This window comes from Microcebus murinus, chromosome 7 (assembly GCF_040939455.1).
Source record: "Microcebus murinus isolate Inina chromosome 7, M.murinus_Inina_mat1.0, whole genome shotgun sequence".
NCBI classification, from domain to species: domain Eukaryota; kingdom Metazoa; phylum Chordata; class Mammalia; order Primates; family Cheirogaleidae; genus Microcebus; species Microcebus murinus.
Genome location: NC_134110.1, coordinates 102,083,582 through 102,102,264, shown reverse-complemented (window position 1 = coordinate 102,102,264; position 18,683 = coordinate 102,083,582). Strand labels below are relative to the sequence as shown.

General features: G+C 40.4%; 1 long non-coding RNA gene across 1 annotated transcript; it reads right to left on the bottom strand.

Moving 5' to 3' along the window:
• Nucleotides 1-555: 555 nt before the first annotated feature.
• LOC105885234 (uncharacterized) lies at nt 556-13,617 on the bottom strand. The gene is made up of 3 exons (XR_012920052.1): nt 13,561-13,617; nt 11,625-11,746; nt 556-1,133 (listed from the first exon to the last, which is right to left on the bottom strand). It is a non-coding gene; the product is annotated as an uncharacterized LOC105885234 (long non-coding RNA).
• Between the last annotated feature and the right edge of the window lie 5,066 nt (nt 13,618-18,683).

Below are 18,683 nucleotides of genomic sequence, written 5' to 3'. Positions count from 1 at the left end.
ATATATTTAAGTCATATTCTTCTGGAACATCATCATAACTCTCCAAACCCTGAATTCCATCCTGAATTTCTTGTGACTCTATTTTCTTTAGAACCATTGGCCCCAGTCTCTCATGTTAAGCAATAGAGCTCTCACGGGGCAGATGAGAAGGGCTGCTTTGCTGCTCTGTGATGAAATGGGATGAAATGCAGGGGTTGTGCAGATACACTGCGTAGCCACCGCCATCACTAGGTCTGATTTTCAGGGTAGGGCCTATATTGCGCAAATGCTTAGAAATCCTGCTAGGGCTTATTTTATGGGTAGGTCTTATTTTTGGGGAAACACAGTATCTATTTTTTCATCTACCTACATTTTCTCCCAGTCTGTGGCCTGCCTTTTTATTTGGTTACTGGTATCTTTTGAGGACAATAATCTTAATTATAAGAAGTACCATTGATTATTTTTAAATCAATATCACTTGTTACATTATCAAATATTTGCCTACTTTAAGGTTTCAAAGATATTCTCCTATTCTTTCACCTAAGAATTTTATAACTTTAATTTAGTATTTGTGTGTACAGCCAATCTTGAGTTGATTTTTGTGTATGGCATGAGGAATGGGTCATGACTTACAGCAGTATGACCCTCCTAGCTCTTGAATGCCGTTTGTTGAAAATACATATATTTCCCCATTGAATTTCACTGGTGCCATTGTTGAAAAGCAATTGACTCTACCTGTGTGGGATTTAGTTCTGTTTGGATTTAGTTCTGTTCTGTTCTTCTATTTATTATACTATCCCCGTAGAGTAGTATGTCAAGTAACTTCAGTTTCTGTCGGCTCTCCAACTCTGCTCTTCGTCTTCAAGACTGTTTTGGCTACTCGACGTCTTTCCAATTTCCATGTAAATTTCAGTATCAGGTCATCAATTTCTACAAAAGTGTTTACTGGAGTTTTGATTGGAATTGCACTGAATCTGGAATTCAATCTGGGAAGAATTTACATCTTTACACTCTTGATTCTTCCAACCTGGAGACATAGCATATCTCTCCACTGTCCTCCATTTTTAAAGTTCTATTGAAATTTCTTCTTGCAATATTTTGTAGTATTTTGAGCAGTGCTCTTACTCATCTTTTGTTCCACTTATTCCAAATGGCTGTACTAATGAAGAAAAAAGTATAGCAAATAACCAGTGTCAGAATTGAAAAAGGGACATCATTACCAGTTTCTTAATTCATTAAACAGTTAAGAAATTTTTATGATCAAATTAATATAAATAAGTTCTTAGAAACATACGACTTATTAAAACTGACATGAAAGAAAGTGGAAATTATAAATACTTGCATTTCTATTATAACAATTGAGTGCATAATTAAAAACAGTTTTACAAGAAAAACTTCAGGGCTAGAGGCTTTACTGGTGAATTCCATCAATTTTTAAAGGAATAAATAATGGCAATATTAAAAAAATTATTTGAGAAAATAGATAAATGAGCCCTTCCCAACATATTCTATGAGGCCAGCATAACCCAAATACTAAAAATGGGCAACACATTATAATAAAAAATGTTAAAAGTCACTATCATTGATGAGTAGAGATGCAAAATGCTAAACAAAATAGAGTCTAAAAAACTATAAAAGACAAAAATACATCAAAATCAAGTTGTGTTTAGTCCTAAAAACTGAAGGTTAATTTCATACTTAAAAATAATTAAATTTGAGCCAGGCACAGTGGCATGTGCCTATAGTTCCAGCTATGTGGAAGATTTAGACAGGAGGCTCTCTTTAGCCCAAGAGTTCAAGTCCAGCCTGGTCAAAATAGTAAGACCCACTCTGTAGAAAAATAAAATAAAATTCACCAGATTAAAGAGGTAAAGGGCATAAATCATATGACTATTTCAATAGATGCGGAAAAAACATTTGTTAGAATTCAACATTTACTTATAATAAAATCTCTTAGTAAACTTGGTAAAGAGGGGCAGCTTCCTAAATTCAAATCTAAAAAAAACTTTTTTTAAAGTGCAAATAGCATGCTTCATGGTGACAAAAGCTTTCTTCCTGAGACCAGGAAGAAACACAAGTACCACTCACAAAGACCATGTCTTAAAAACATTATATTGGAATTTCTAACCCACGCAGTAAGACAAAAAAAACAATTAATGACTTGAACAGAAAGAAAATGACTTATTTATTCATCGATTATATAAAAAGGAATCTTAACAATTATAGAAAATTAAAGAAATTAAAAAGAATCTGCAGATAAATCATTAGAATTAATAGGTAATTTTAACAAGATTCTGGATATAAAGTCAATATAGAAATTTAATTTCTGCTTAATGGCAACAAACAAGAATATGAGACAGAGCCCCTGCAACCCCCGGTGCTTGTGTGTGCACTTCCAGGACCGGGCGGCACACCACCATCCCCTCCGGGAAACAGTGATGATGAAGGATGAATAAGGCCTCAAAGATACTTCAAGCTTGGGAGCAGGATAGCTGACTAGAGACGCCTGGCATTAGTCCCCTTACTCTGACAAGAAGGGACCAAGGCAACAGATGAACAGCTAAGATTTGACTGGAGTGTTGGAGGGAGAGTGCGGGTGTTCCGTGGGGGCATGGAGACACACCTGTGGTGATTAGAAGTCCAGGAGGGCAGGGTGGAGGCATCCACCCTCTGCAGCCCCATTCCCTCCACCCAGATCAGGTCTGCCTGGAGTCAGGAGGGACTTCCCAGTGTGGGTGAAAGGTAAGCAGAAGATCCCCACCAGTCCCATTGCCACCCTAAACACCTATAGTCCTTACAAGAGAATCCCATAGTCTCCCAGTCTGGAGAGCTACTGGGAGTTCACGCAGTTGCATCATCCCAGATTAGGTGCACAAAATGTGCACTCCTCACCCTCCACCCGCTCCCTGAGAGCCACGCTGCTGCAGCACTGCACCATATTGAGGCCAGAGCTACCTCTGGAGTGTGTCATTCTTTGGGGGCCAGTAGTCACAGCACCTCTCTAGCCCTGCGGCTCCATCTTTATTCCACCAAGCCCATACCAGTGGCTGAACACCACAACCCCAGCAGTGCAGAGCCTGAGCCTTGGATGGGCCTGACACTGGTCCTGTGCAGCAGAGAAACCAACTCCTACTGCACTCACTTCCATCCAGAGGAGCAGTCTGGCTGTCCTACGCAAGGCGAGCCTGCCTCTGAGCTGGCCAAACTGCTGCATGCCCTCTGCCCAGCAGGAGGTTGAGGCCCTCAACCTCTGAGCAGCTGACATGCTCCCAGGCTGGCAAAAAGCTATGTGCCTGTAGCCAGGGCCTGAGTAATAGCCCTGAGGTGTCTCAACCCCTGCAGACAAGCCTTTGACTTGTCCAACAGCACCTGCAATCAGAGCCTGAGAAACAACTGTGCGGGCTACCACTGGCAAGCAAACCTCTACGTCAGCTGAGAAGTTTTGTGCATCTATGTCCCAGGCTCCAAAAACAGCCCAGTGGGACACTTCCCACAGACACATCCCGAGACCAGCTGAGCATCTATGCATCCAAGTTCCAGTTCTGAGAAGCAGCCTTGCAGCCCACCCCTAGCTGTCATACTCCTAGGTTGACTGAGCAGCCCTGTGCTCATGTTCTGAACCTTAGAAATAGCCCCATGGGCCACCCCCAGCAGACATACATCCAAATAACTGAAAAACTGTCCTGGGCCTAAGAAATAGCTGTTAGGGTTGCCTCTAATAGACATACCCCCCAGGCTAGCTGAACAGCTGTGTGCCTGCATACCAAGCCTCAGAAACAGCCCCATGGGAGCCATTAGGGGGCATGTGCCCAGGCCAGCCAAGCAACTATGTGCTCATGCTCCAGGCCAGAGTAACAGCCCCATAGCTGCAACCCCAGTGAGCCAGACCCCAAGTTGGCTGACCCTCTGCATGCATGCATGTGCCCCCAAACTGAGAAACAGTCTGGTGAGTCCACCACTAGCAAACCTGCACCAATGTCACCACAAACTCAGCCTAGGATGCTGAGAAACTCACAAATGTCACTAGTGTGAATAACAGCTGAAGAAACTACAGAGACTACAACACTGTATTCACTTAGAACCAAGGCAATGTCCTCCACCAAACCAACATGCCAAGACCGATTAATACAAATAATTCTTTCTCTACAAAATCTACTCCATAAAATTGGAAGCAGAAACTTTTTTGCCAGATGCATAGAAATCAATGTAGGCATACATCAACCATGAAAAAGCAAGAAAACACGACATCTCTGAAGGAAAACAATAATTCTCCAATAACAGATCCCAATCATAAGGAAATATGTGAAATTCTAGAAATGAATTCAAAATAATAATTTTAAGGAAACTTAGGGACATACAAACAATATAAAGAGAAATTTAAATGAAATAAAATAATTTATGATTTGAAAGAGAAGTTTAACAAAGAGATACATATCATAAAAAAGAACAAAACGGATGTCCTATAGATGAGGATTCAATGAATTAAATAAAAAATACAAGCAAGAGCTTTGACAATAGATTAGACTAAGCAAAAGAAAGAATTTCTAAACTTGATGACATGTCTTTTGAAATGTTAATAGTATGGGCAAAGAAAAGGAAAGAAGAAAGAATAAAAAAGTGTACAGGATTTATGGGACACCATTAAGCAAACAAATATTTGTATTATGAGTGTTCCAGAAGGAGAAGAGAATGGAAAATATAAGAAACACATATTCAATAGCAAAAAACTCTCTGTCTTGGGAGAGATATGGGTATGCAGGTCCAGGAAGCTTAAGGAACTTCAAATAGATTCAACCCAAACAAGTCTTCTCTGAGGCACATTAGAGTCAAATTGTCAAAAGATGAAGACTTTTAAAAGCAGCAAGAGAAAAGCATCAATTCATATATAGGGGTATTTGTATTAGACTAACAGTGGATTTCTCAGCAAAATCTTTACAGGCCAGGAAAGATTGGGATGATATATTCAAAGTACTGAAAGAAATAAACTGTCAGATAGCAATATTTTACCCAGAAAAGCTATCCTTCAGAAATGAAAGAGAAGTAAAATCTTTCACCCATAAGCAAAAACTGAGAGAATTTATCACCACCAGACTGTCTTTACGAGAAACACTCAAGTGAGACTTACATATGGGTCCAGCAAGCTCCCTCTGTGTGACTCTGCTCCCTGGGAGTCTTACATATTGAAGTGAAAAGATGATGGCCATCATGAAAATATGTGAATCTATAAAATTCACTGGGAGAGTGAATACACAAAGGAGAAAGAGAAAGGAATCAAACATTATCACTATAGAAAACCACCCAACCACAAAAATAAACAATAAGACTGGAAGCAAGAAGCAAAAGGAAAAGAAAACAACCAGAAAACAATCAATAAAATGCCAGGAGTAAGTCCTCACATATCAATAATAATCTTGAATATAAATAGGTTAAACTCCCTATTTAAAAGGTATAGACAGGTTGAATGGGTAAAAAACAATGCTCATCTATGTACTGTCTACAAGAAACTCATCTTACTTGTAAAGACACACATAGACTGAAAGTGAAGGGATCCAAAAGATAGTCCATCTAAATGGAAACCAAAACCAAGCAGGAGTAGCTATACTTATATCAACAAAACAGACTTCATGTTAAAAACTATAAAAAGAGACAAAGGACATTATATAAGGATAAAAGGATCAATTCAGTAAGAGTATATAACACTTATAAATATATATACACTCAACACTGGAGCACCCAGATATATAAAGCAAATATTGTTAGATATAAAAGGAGAAGTAGACTCCAATACAATAATATCTAGAGCCTTCAACACTCTATTCTTAACATTGGACAGATCTTCTAGACAAAACATCAACAAATAAACATCAGATGTAAACTATATCATAGACAAAATGGACCTAACAAACATTTACAGAATACCTTACCCAACAGCTTCAGAATGCACAGTTAGGACACAAAACAAGTCACAAAAAGTTTTAAGAATCAAAATAATATCAAGTATTTTATCTGATCACAATGGATTAAAACTAGACATGAATAACAGGAGAAACATTCAAAACTATACAAATACATGGAAATTACATAATGTGCTCCTGAACAACCGATGGGTGGAGGAAGAAATTAAGAATGAAATTTTTAAAATTTAAGTCTTCAGGAGAAATAAATGAAAACAGAAATACAACATTCCAAAACCTATGGGATACAATAAAAGCAGTATTAAGAGGCAAGTTATGGCAATAAATGCCTACATCAAAAAAACTAGAGGGATTTTAATGAAAAGACCTAATGATACATCTCAAGAAACTAGAAAAGTAAGAACAAACCAATCCCAAAGTTAGTAGAAGAAAAGAATAATAAAGATCACAACAGAAAAAAATAAAATTAAGACTAAAAAACCCACAAAAGATCAAAAAACAAAAAGTTGATTTTTTGAAAATGTAAACAAAATCGAAAACCAACTAACAAAAAAAGATAGAAGACCCAAATAAATAAAATCAGCAACAAAAAAGAGATGTCACAACAGATATCACTGAAATACAAAGGATCATTACAGACTACTTAAACAACTATATGCCAATAAATTTGTTTTTTTCTGTAGCCCTACCCCCCAATGCCAATAAATTTGAAAACATAGAGGAAATAGATAAATTCTTGTACATATACAATCTACCAAGACTGAACCAAGAAGAAATCAAAAACTTGAATAGAACAATAACAAGTAATGAGATTGAATCAGTAAAAAAAGTCTTCCAAAAAACAAAAGTTCAGGACTGGATGGCTTCACTGCTAAATTCTACTGAAACTTGAAAGAAGAATTATACCAATTCTTCTCAAATCATTTCAAAATATTGAGGCAGAGGGAATTTTTCCTAACTCATTTGACAAAACCAGCATAATTCTGATACTAAAACAGATGAGGACACAACAAAAATAGAAAACTATTGGCCAATATCCTTGATGAACATACATGCAAAAATTCTCAACAAAATACTAGCAAACTGAATTGGACACTACATCAAAAAGGTAATACAGGCCGGGCGCGGTGGCTCACGCCTGTAATCCTAGCACTCTGGGAGGCCGAGGCGGGCGGATTGCTCAAGGTCAGGAGTTCAAAACCAGCCTGAGCGAGACCCCGTCTCTACCATAAAAATAGAAAGAAATTAATTGGCCAACTAATATATATAATATAAAAAAAAATCAGCCGGGCATGGTGGCTTGTGCCTGTAGTCCCAGCTACTCGGGAGGCTGAGGCAGGAGGATCGCTTGAGCCCAGGAGTTTGAGGTTGCTGTGAGCTAGGCTGATGCCACGGCACTCACTCTAGCCTAGGCAAGAAAGCGAGACTCTGTCTCAAAAAAAAAAAAAAAAAAAAAAAAAAAAGGTAATACACCATGATCAAGTAAGATTTATTTCAGGGATGCAAGAATGGTTCAACATATATAAATTAATAAACATCATAAATCACATTCATAGACAAAAACCATATGATCATCTCAATAGATGCAGACAAGGCTTTTGATAAAATTCAGCATCCCTTCATGATAAAAACCCAATGAATTAGGTATAGAAGAAAAGTACCTCAACATGATAAAGGGCATGTATGACAAACCCACAGCTAACATCTTATTGAATAGGGAAAACTGAAAGCTTTTCCTCTAAGAACTGAAACAAAACAAGAATGTCTGCTTTCACCACTCTTATTCAACATAATACTAGAAGTCCTAGCCAGAATAATTAGGCAAAAGAAAGAAATAAAGGGTATCCAAATTGGAAAGGAGGAAGTCAGATTGTCCCTGCTTGCAGATGATACGATCTTATATATAGAAAAACCTATAGACTCTACCAAAAAACTCTTAGAACTGATAAACGAATCCAGTAAACTTGTAGGATACAAAGTTAATATGCAAAAATCAGCAGCATTTCTATACATGAACAAAAATTATCTGAAAAAAAAGCCAAGAAGGCAATCTCATTTATAATAGCTACAAACAAAAAACAAAAAACAAAACCCAAAACAAAAAAAACTAGGAATAAATTTAACCAAGGAGGTGAAGGACCTCTACAAGAAAAAGTATTAAATGCTGATGATAGAAATTTAAGAGAATGCAAACATATCATGCTTATGGATTAGAAGACTTAATATTGTTAAAATGACAATACTAATCAAAACAATATATAGATTCAAAGCGATTTCTATCAAAATACCAATGACATTCTTCACAGAAAAATAAAAAGATTTCTAAAATTTGTATGGAACCACAAAAGACCCCAAATAGTGAAAGCAATCTTGAGCAAAAAGTACAAAGCTGGTGACATCACACTACCAGGCCTCAAAATATGCTACGAGGCGATGGTAACTAAAGCATTATGGTACTGGAATAAAAGCAGACACACAGACCACTGGAAGAGCATAGAGAACCCATACATTTATCCACATATTTACAGCCAACTGATTTTTGACAAAGGTGCAACGAACATTCACTGGGGGACAAAACAGCCTCTTCAATAAATGATGTTGGGAAAACTGGATATTCCTATGCAGAAGAATGAAACTAGACCCTAACCTCTCAGCCTATGCAAAATCAACTCAAAATGAATCAAAGACCTAAATGTAAGACCTGAAGTAATAAAACTACTAGAAGAAAACATAAGGGAAACACTTCAGGATATTGGTGTGGGAAAAGATTTTATGAATAAGACCACAAAAGCATAAGCAACAAAAGTAAAAGTGAACAAATGGGATTATGTCAAACTAAAACTACTCTTCACAGTAAAGGAAACAATCAACAGAGTGAAAATACAACCTACAGAATAAGAGAAAATATCTGCAAACTACTCATCTGATAGGGGATTGATGTCCAGAATATACGAGGAACCGAAACATCTCAACAGCAAAACAACAACAACAGCAACAATTCCTCAGGGACAGTATAAAAATAAATAAATAAATACAGAACAACAAAACGAAGCCCTAATCTGCTTAAAAAAAGGATAAATGATCTGAAGAGACATTTCTCAAAAGAAGACATACAAATGGCCCAACAAAATATGTGAGACATTGCTCGATATCACTAGTCATCAGAGATATGCAAATCAAAGCCACGATGAGGTATTATCTCCCCGAAGTTAGTATGACTATTATCAAAAAATTTTAAAATTTCTGGCGAGGATATGGGGAAAAGAAAACTCTTGCAAACTGTTGGTGGGAATGCAAACTAGTATGGCCACTGTGGAGAACATATGTAGGTCCCTCAGAAAACTACAAATTGAACTACCATATGATCCAGCAATCCCACTACTGGGAATTTACCTACACGAAAGGAAATCATTATAGCGGAGAGACATCAGTGCCTTCTTGTCTACTGCGATACTCTTCACAGTAGCCAAGATGTGGACCTGGGGGTCCAACAACTGATGAATGGATAAAGACAGTGTGGTCTATATACGCCACAGAATACTACTCAGCTATAAAAAAAGACTGAAATCTTGCCATTTGCAGCAACATGAATGGAACCGGAGGTCATTATGTTAAGTGAAATAAGCCAGAAACAGAATATTAAGCATGTGGAAGCTAAGGAAAGTTGATCTCATAGAAGTAAAAAGTGGAACAGGGGACATAGAGGACACTGGAGGCTGGGAAGTGTAGTGGGAAGGAGTGATAGGAAGAGGTTTACGAAAGGATATAAAATTACAGCTAGATGGGAGGAGTAAGTTCTAGTATTCTACACAACTGTAGGATGACTATAGCTAACAATAATTTGGTCCCAAACAGCTAGGAGAATATTGAATGTTCCCAACACAACAAAATGACAAATGTTTGAGATGATGGATATACTAATTACCCTGATTTATTCAGCATACATTATTTGTACCAAAACATCACTATGTACCCCCAAAATATGTATTAATACAATTATTATTTGTCAGTTAAAAAAATAAAAAGTTAAAATTTGCCGTAAGGAAAAAAAAGAAAATAAAACATAAAAAAAGATACCATTTGCAAAAGCATAAAACACTAATAATTTGGGAGAAAAAATTTAAAAATATGTGCAACACCTTTGCAGAAATATATTATTGCAAAAAGTGAAAAAATATCTAAGGTTTTAGGAATTCCACTTGTGTGGAAGACTCAATATTTAAAGATGTCAATTACTACCAAACTGATCTATACGGTCAAAGCAATTTCAATCAAAACAATTGTGTGTGCATTTTGTGTGTGTGTAACTTTGTGTATATGGGTGTGTGTGTAACTTAATAAGCTGGTTCTACATTTTATATGGAAGTGTAAAGGGCCAAGATAGTCCAACCATGATTGAAGAAGGACAAGGTAGAAGGACCTACTGTACTGGAAAACAAGAATGATTACAAAGCCATTATAATTAGAACTGCGTGGAGTTCTGTGTGGATCAGAGGTAGACTCCTCGACCAATGGCAGAAAACACAAAGCCCAGAGATCACTCATTCATGATATGGACATTGGAGTCACGACTAAGTGGAACTATAGTATACCTTGCAGCTCCACCTGTAAGAAGGAACCCCAGCACTTAGCAGGCCTTGGCAGGTTCTAGAAACAGCATACTCCACACCTGGGAAAACTGTTCCACCCATACACCAGAGAACACAGAGGATGCCAGCTCTGAGAGGCCTCAGCAGCAGATCCGGACCACAGGACAGAGCCTTGCCACTAGGCCATATGGCCTAGCTGACGGCCTATCACAGAAAGTTAGCAGACGTGGGAAAAGATGTTGTGTAGTATTCACGGCAACCCCCAAAAAGAGAATCTCCACCCAGAAGTCTGGGGCTCTAGAACAAGGCTGTGCCATATATTGCAGAGAATTATAGACCTTCTGATCAACAGGGCCACTGGGCCCTGGTTGAGATAGGGTACCTGACCACGGGTAGCAGTCAACTGTGTTCCCAGAAGCCGAATAAGCAGGAAGCCCAGACACCATGTCGCAAGCTAACGCTGCACCATCACGCCTCCCTTGGTGCTCACCTCCCACCAGTGAGGGGTCCCTGTGAGCAGCTGACAGCAAAGGAGACAGAAAAGGCCCCCGCTTGGTTGGTAGACAGATGGGCTCAGGTGCGGGCAGAAGCAGCAAGCAGGTGTTGCCACCTTGGCCTGCACTCAGGGACGGCCCTGAGAGGCAGCAGCGAGAGGCCCTCATCCTATGGGCAGAACATCCCGACAGGCACCTGGTCATCTGCTTTTTGTGGAAAGAGAAGCTGCCCGAGGTTGTAACACACTCAGAGACCGTGGCGAACGGCCTGGCCAGCTGGTCGCAGACTGGGAGGGAAAATATTGGAAGGTTGCAATTCATTTTGCTTTATTTATTCCAATAGAGAGTTTTAGTCTTTTATTTGTTTCCTCATAAAGTCAACACAACTCAAAACTCCCTCCCATCCAAAATCATTTAAGTCGAAAAAAAGAATTGAGTTGCGTTTGCGATAACAATCCCAGGATTGTTACTGTCAAATTTGTTTTTAGCCACATTACTATAATTGTGACAAATACCTCAATATTGGTAAACTAAGCTAATTTACATTTACTGCTTCATTGCGTCTGATATCCATGATTCTGTACAAATCTCCTGTGCTATTTTCAATAACAAGATTATGCATGTAATACGAGTAAACTTTCTCTTACCCCTCATGTCCTCCGGCTAGTCTCCAGAGGCCGAGGACAGCTCGTTGTTTATCTCTGTGACAAGGTAGATGTTTAATCAAATACTCCTCTGGGCAATCATAGACTGCATGTTCTCTGGTTAGCTTCATAAGAAATGTAACAGGAAATTTACTTATAAAAGACTCACGTTAAACTTTGGTTTATTACATGGTTTTGGGAAACTAGGATCTAAAATATAAAATGTAGGGAATTAAATAATTATTATATGCTCTTTAAAATAACATACAGTGTTTCATATTTTTACAATAAATTACTTCCTTGATCTGCAGATTAATAAATAACAGTTTCTGATATCTTGTGCTTGCCTCTAGAACATTTCTTGGTCTAGACCTGTACTGTCCACTATGGCATCCATGAGCTGCATGTGGCTATGGAGAACTTGAAAGGTGACTCTGAATCAAGTTGTGCTGTGAGTGTAAAACACAAACTGCATTTCGATCACAAAGTATAACAAAAATGTAAAATATTATATTAATAATTTTTATGTCAATTACATGCAAAATGATAATAATTTTTATGTGTTGGGTTAAATATCATATATTATGAAATTTAATTTCACCTGTTTCTTTTTACTTTTACAATGTAGCTACTAGAAAATTGAAAATTATATATATAGCTTGCACTGGAGGCTTGAATTATATTTCCATTGGGCAGCACTGGTCTAAATATGATTAGAAAAATTGTCAGGATATCTGAACACATGGGTTCCAGGAATAGTCTTTTAATTATGAGTAGTAGTAGGAATTGGCATTAGAGTCCTCAGTTCTGGGAACTCTAAAAGTGTGTCAAGTATTTGTCTGGAGCTGCATAAGATCTGTGTTAGTTAATAAGCTCCTATAACTGCCATTACTTTTATGGTTAATAAAATAAAGGTATAATGAATAAAATATTTGCACACATGGAATGCAAATTGTGACAGCTATCTTCCCAAATCTCCTACTGTTATTAAGTCTAAACTCAAATTCGTACAATGATCATGGTTGTGTCTTTACTCTTTCATTCACATGCTAGACCGTCGCTGTGTTAAGGGAGATTTATGGGAAGGGCTGAAGGAAAGTCAGTGAGTAGAACAGCAACAACCAGAAAGCAAAGCACACAGCTCCAGCGATAACATAGAAACACAAATACTATCAGGCACCCATTCCAGAGAGCTGGGATTTTCCTCTACTTTCCCCTCCCCACTCTCCACAGTCAATTATTCCTTCCATTCGGTATCCTTAAATAACTCTCAAACCTGTTTCTTCATCCTCACACCCATTGCTACGGCCTAAGCAAAACCCCTTATCATCTTTCCCAGGACTGTTGCAGTGTCCATGGCTTGGGTCCCAAATTCTAATTCCCTTTGAATCCTATTATTTATTCTTCAAATGCGAACCAACTGAGCCTTTTCTTTCCTAAAATGCAAATCTGTTCAGCTCCTTTATTAAAAGTTTTGTAAAAATATGGACTGCCTGTGATAAAGTATGCACTGCTTAGAAAACATTCAAGACTTTCCCTTCTGCCCACCTTACCCACAGTCCCCACTGTGCCAGCGTGTTGGGCTACTCCATGCTCCACTAGTGCGCCAGACCTGCCTGGGCCTTTGAACCTGCACACAGTGCATTCGCCTGGGATGCCCTGCCTCCCCTAACTGCCTTCCGCCTGATCAACTCGTATCATCCTTAAGGGGTTATGAACTGAAGTTTGTCCCTCCAGATTCACATATTAAAGTCCTGACTCCCAATGTGACTATATTTGGAGATAGAACCTTTAGGAGGTAATTAAGGTTAAACGAAGTTATAAGGATGAGGCCCTAATCTGATAGAATTAGTGTCCTTATAAGAAAAGACACCAGAGAGCTTGCTCCTTTCTGTCTCTCTCTCTCAGTTGTGTGAGGGCACAGCTAGAAGGTGGCTACCTGCAAGCTGGGAAGAGAGCCCTCAACGGAACCCGACCACACTGGCCCCCTGATCTCAGACTTCCAGCCTTCGGAACTGTGAGAAAACAAATGTCTATTATTTCACCACCCAGTCTGTGGTACTTTGTTATGGCAACCTGAGCTGACTCATACAGAAAGCTCTGCCCAGCCCTCAATCCCAGGGAGTGCACTCCAATGTCCGAGACGGGTGCCTTTCTTCTGCTCACTCACAATACCTGATACTTTAATCAGAGCTCACATCATGTGTGGTTATTGCCATTTTAATCTTCTATGTTGCTCTCTGAACTCCTTGAAGGCATGGAAAGCCTTTTTATTCATCTTTGTATTACAACTCCCGGCACTTAGTTGGTTTGAAAGAGGTGCAGGCAGAGGCGACCCTTGTTGGTTGAGCATATAGAAGTGCTTTATAAAAATACTCCAAGGCAAATAAGAGTGTTTGGGGGAATAAATTGTTCGTAGAGTTCTGGTAAGTAACTTCTGACTTGAAGCCATCCAGCCAGCGAAAGCGGCAGGGATCACGGCCAGGCCAGCAGGTGTGGCTGGAGCCATCTCCGCCAGCCCTGTTTCACGGGAAATGTACCGGCCACCACACTTGGTTATTGCTCTCAGTGGAGGCTGGGGTGTCCCATCGAGGCATCCTTGTGAAAGGAATCTGCTCTCTCCTCCTGTGACAGCAGATGCAAAAGATTAATGGCAAGGGATAAGAAGGAATCTGTAGTCATCAGAACGCTGTAACCCGATGTCTCAGAGAAACACCAGGGATTGTGTATTTGAGATGCCTCCATTTCTGCAAGCTGTTCCGTCCTCACACTTTCCCACCGCAAAACTAACAGGGGCCACTTTTCTTACTTTTGGCTAGGGCTATGTCCTCTGTTTCTCCCCTCAGATGAACTTTGTAAACGGAGTCAATTCTTTGCTATTTAATGAGAGCCCAGGTAACAGAGATATGATGTCATGCATGTTCTTTTCTTGTCTTTATCAGTTATCTTTCTCTTTCCATTTGTGACCTACCTAACTTTTCATTTTCCAGGTATGTAATGTTAAGTTGATTGTGCAAGTTAGATTTGGCAGATTTTGATGGTATGCTGGAGAGTGTGCAGAAGTGGGGGGTGAGCCACCTGAAAGACTGCCAAGTGGCTGCTGAAAAGATAAAAAAGCATAGTTTATCCATCAGCCTACATGGAGCTGGGCATAGCAAGTTCTGGGTTAGAATTCTGACAACTACTGATTTCCTGTGTGCTCTGATAAGTTACTTGACTTCTCTGAACCTCACAATATATAAAACGGAAATCATGACACTTGCTCTGTAGTGTTGCAAAGCTCAGAGATAACATGCATAAGGCACTTGGTGAATGTGAGCACTCTATAGATGTGAACTATTATTAATGATACCCCTGTTGGCCATTATCCTGGGAAGGCATTTACCTCTGTTGGCAAGGGAGAATTAAAGATGACTAAGGCAGATTGCAATTGTGGGACAGGAAAGGACCTTATGAGATTGCTATATCTTGATTTAGTAATGTCTAAATCATTCCTGATAGATAGTTTTCATTTTCTTTTTTAATATCTCTGAGAATGGAGACTTCAACACTTTACGAGGAGATTTATCCTAGTGATTCATCGTCATCATGGTTAAAAGGTTCTTCCTTATATTCAGCAGAAACCTGTCTGGTTTTAATGCAAGCTCATTTCCTCACATTCCAGCCTCAGGGGAAAGGGAGAGAAGCCCGGAGTCCTCAGCTGAGAAGGCCTTCACAGACTGAGCGCCAGCACCCTCACTCCTTTTCGGTTTCTCCCTTGTGCTAACTGACCACAGGGCCTCTAATAGCTCCTCATGGACACTGGTCCCCAGTCGCGTTGTCATATCTGATCCTTTTATATGAGGCAGGTTTGTTTTCCCCACATTTGGTCAAAAGTCTGATCTGGCCCTGTACTCTTGGCAGAGTCAAACTATTACAGAATGAAAGGGAAAGATGCCTTCTCAAGCCCCCAAAGACCCACCAACGAACAGCATTTTGATGGCATGCTAACAAATCCCAGGGCTCATCATTAGAATAAAATTTCCTGTCACAAACAGAGGATTTAGAAATGATTCTAATATCTTTTGTGATGCACCATAGTAATGTAGCATGGTGGTTAAGAATGCATTCTGGAATCACAGACACTCAGGTTTGGAACCTCAGCTCCTCCACTTGCTAAATGTGTGCCCTTTACCAAGTCACTTAACTCCCCCCAGCCTCAGTTTTCTCCTCTATAAAAGGGACAACACAAGTGCTAACCTCGTAGGGTTCCTGAAGTGACCCTGGGTCCCAGTTATCTGTGTGCTGGCCCTCGGCCCCAAGCCCCACACAGTGCCTCTGCCATGGACGGCATCCTGCACGTGTCTCCTTCCCAGCGAGCCCTGGGGTGGACTTCCTTGGACGGAGCACTGGAGGGACGCTGCAGGAGGAGGGGCTCCCTGCTGCACAGTGGGTCCGTGGTGAGGAAACTCTGCCCCAGCCTCATGTCCAGAAGCTTGGCCTGGCTTGGTGGCCTTCCATGCCCTCTTGATGGGAAGATGAGCACCTTGAAGGCTCCTCCCACACTGTACCCTAATCCCCCCTGCCGGCTCTGCTCTCTGAACGCCCACGCTGCTCGTTGCTAACCACCTGTACTCCCAAGGGCTGCTTTCTGCTTGCCCAGTGACAGCACATCAGCCCTAGTCTGGAAAACCAGGAAACGTCCCTGCTATTCAGGGGCTGAACTGTACCTTCTGCAGCAAACTCTGAGCCCCAAAGCCCTTTCAAGTTTGTCCTTCCTTTGGTATTCTCCATAAGCTCTGGGGTAGCATGTAGAACATCTTTTTTTGCAGGCAGAGTCTTGCTCTGTCACCCCCAGGTAGACCGCAATGGTGTCATCGCAGCTCACAGCAACCTCAAACTCCTGGGCTCAAGTGATCCTCCTGCCTTAGCCTCCTGAGTAGCTGGGACTACATGTGGACCACAATGCCCGGCTAGTAGAGACAGGGGTCTTGTTCTTGCTCAGGCTGGTCTCAAACTCCTGAGTTCAAGCAATCTGTTTGCCTTGGCCTCCCAGAGTTCTAGGATACAGGCATGCCCGGCCCTTATAGTCGATTTTTTATCAGAATTTAATAATTATTTATATCAAACTTCTGATTAACTCTCCCTGTGGTTGCTCTCTCCTGACCAGTCAGTATCCAGACTGAAAGGACACGAAAGCACCCCTCTTGGATCTCTGACTGCGGGAGGCGTCTTGATTGGAGGCCCCCCCAGCTGCTGTGCTGATGGAGCCCAGTGTCCATGCCAGTCCACACTGCCAAGGCTGCCCTCCACTGATGATGGAGCACGGCAGGGAAATTAGGGCGGGCTTGTTCTTGGTTGGTGTGGGTGCCTTTGATGGGCAACCCATACACTTCCTTAAGACTGCACTGTGGTCTAAGATTTCTCCCACCCAACTTTCCTTTTCTCCCAGTCCTTTCTGCAGCAGTTAGACCTACACTGTGACCTCTCCTTTCTCTCCTCCCCAGGTCCCCTCAAATCTGTTTCTCCATTAATCTCTTGCAGATCTAATCCCATCTTGGTGTCTGCTTCTTAGAGGACCCAAGCAAACACAGTTACTATATTGATAATAATTAATTAATTAATACAGGTAAAGCACATAGCTGGTGCTTGACAACTGTTGGATATAAGGATACTGAGGATGACAATGATGGCCAAGGTGTCATAATCCCTTCCTATCAAGGTATCAATGCTAAGTAACATCTTGGTTTTGTTTGCTAGTGAAGAAGTAATAACTATTGTGCAGGACAAGTCCCCCAGTGGCCTTGGCAACCCAGCTCATTTCCTTCTTTTCACTTGTCATTCTCAAGGATAACTGTAGAATGTGCTGGGAAGGCAAATCTGAGATAAGACAGAACAGCCAGGCTCTGCTCCCATCCTGCAGAACAGGACGTCTTGCAATGATTTTGTCCAGTGAGTCTAGTTGCTCCCTGCCATAAAACTCAGGACAGATGGTGATTTTGGGGTCCTTCAGCTATGGTGCAATGTGGGGCATGCACAGACCAGATTGCATCCAGCCTGGGCAGCTTTCCTGAACCCTGGGGAACTGGCCTGCCACGAATCCTTGGCTTCTCTAATCCTTGGCTGCCTATCTGTAAGTAAGTTGCTTCTCTTGTGTGAATTTTCTGTCCCACCAGACTCACGCAAGTGGACTGATGCTGGTGCATGGCATTGGCAAGGTGTTCAGTGTCTTCTCCTGGGATTGACACTGAAGCACTGTGAACCTGCTTCACATATTGATCTTCTGATCACTATCAATCAGGGACACAGGTGTGCTGTTTGATGGCACCCCTGATTGGTGGTATTTCTAAAACTTTTAATTCATCTTCCTTCTCTGCATTTGACAATAAACACAATGCCAGCAAAAAGTCCCAAGTAGCAATTTGGAATGCTGTGTTTTAGTACCCAAGATCATTAATATTTTATTCTGATAAGTTGAAGAAATATGTAATAATATGGGAAGACATTAGCTTTATATGTTACAGGATATTCTTTTCATCTCAGAAGATTTTTCTGATTTTTGTGTCTCTAATTTAAATCTAGAAGCAGCATAAACCGCTATCTATGTTCCAGTTCACCCTTAGATGCCCATGTTCTTGGTCTGGCAGCCCTACATGCCAAGGAATTCATGTATCTCTATTATTATGACTGGAAGGAAAAATACATTAGTTGTTTACAGTGTTTTTGAAATGGACTAAAAAATCACTTGTCTTAATAGTTGCATTTCAAAGTTAACACTAATGGAATTTTTCTTTATATCTGGAAACTGTACACTGATCTGAGCATCCTTTTCACATATAATGGGAAAGAGCTTGTGCTATGTTAGAGGAGGAAAAATAGTAGGTAAGAAATCTAAGACAGTTGGTTTCATCCCATTTAATGTGAGTTTGATCATGACGCTGGCTGGTTTATCATTCCCAAGACTCCTCCTCCTGGGGTCTGAAATACTCTTCAAGGACCCAGATCACTGAGGGATGTGCAGTAGCCCTCCCTGCCCAGCTCTGACGAGGTCTGCTGTATTTACCACCACACGATATTCAGCAT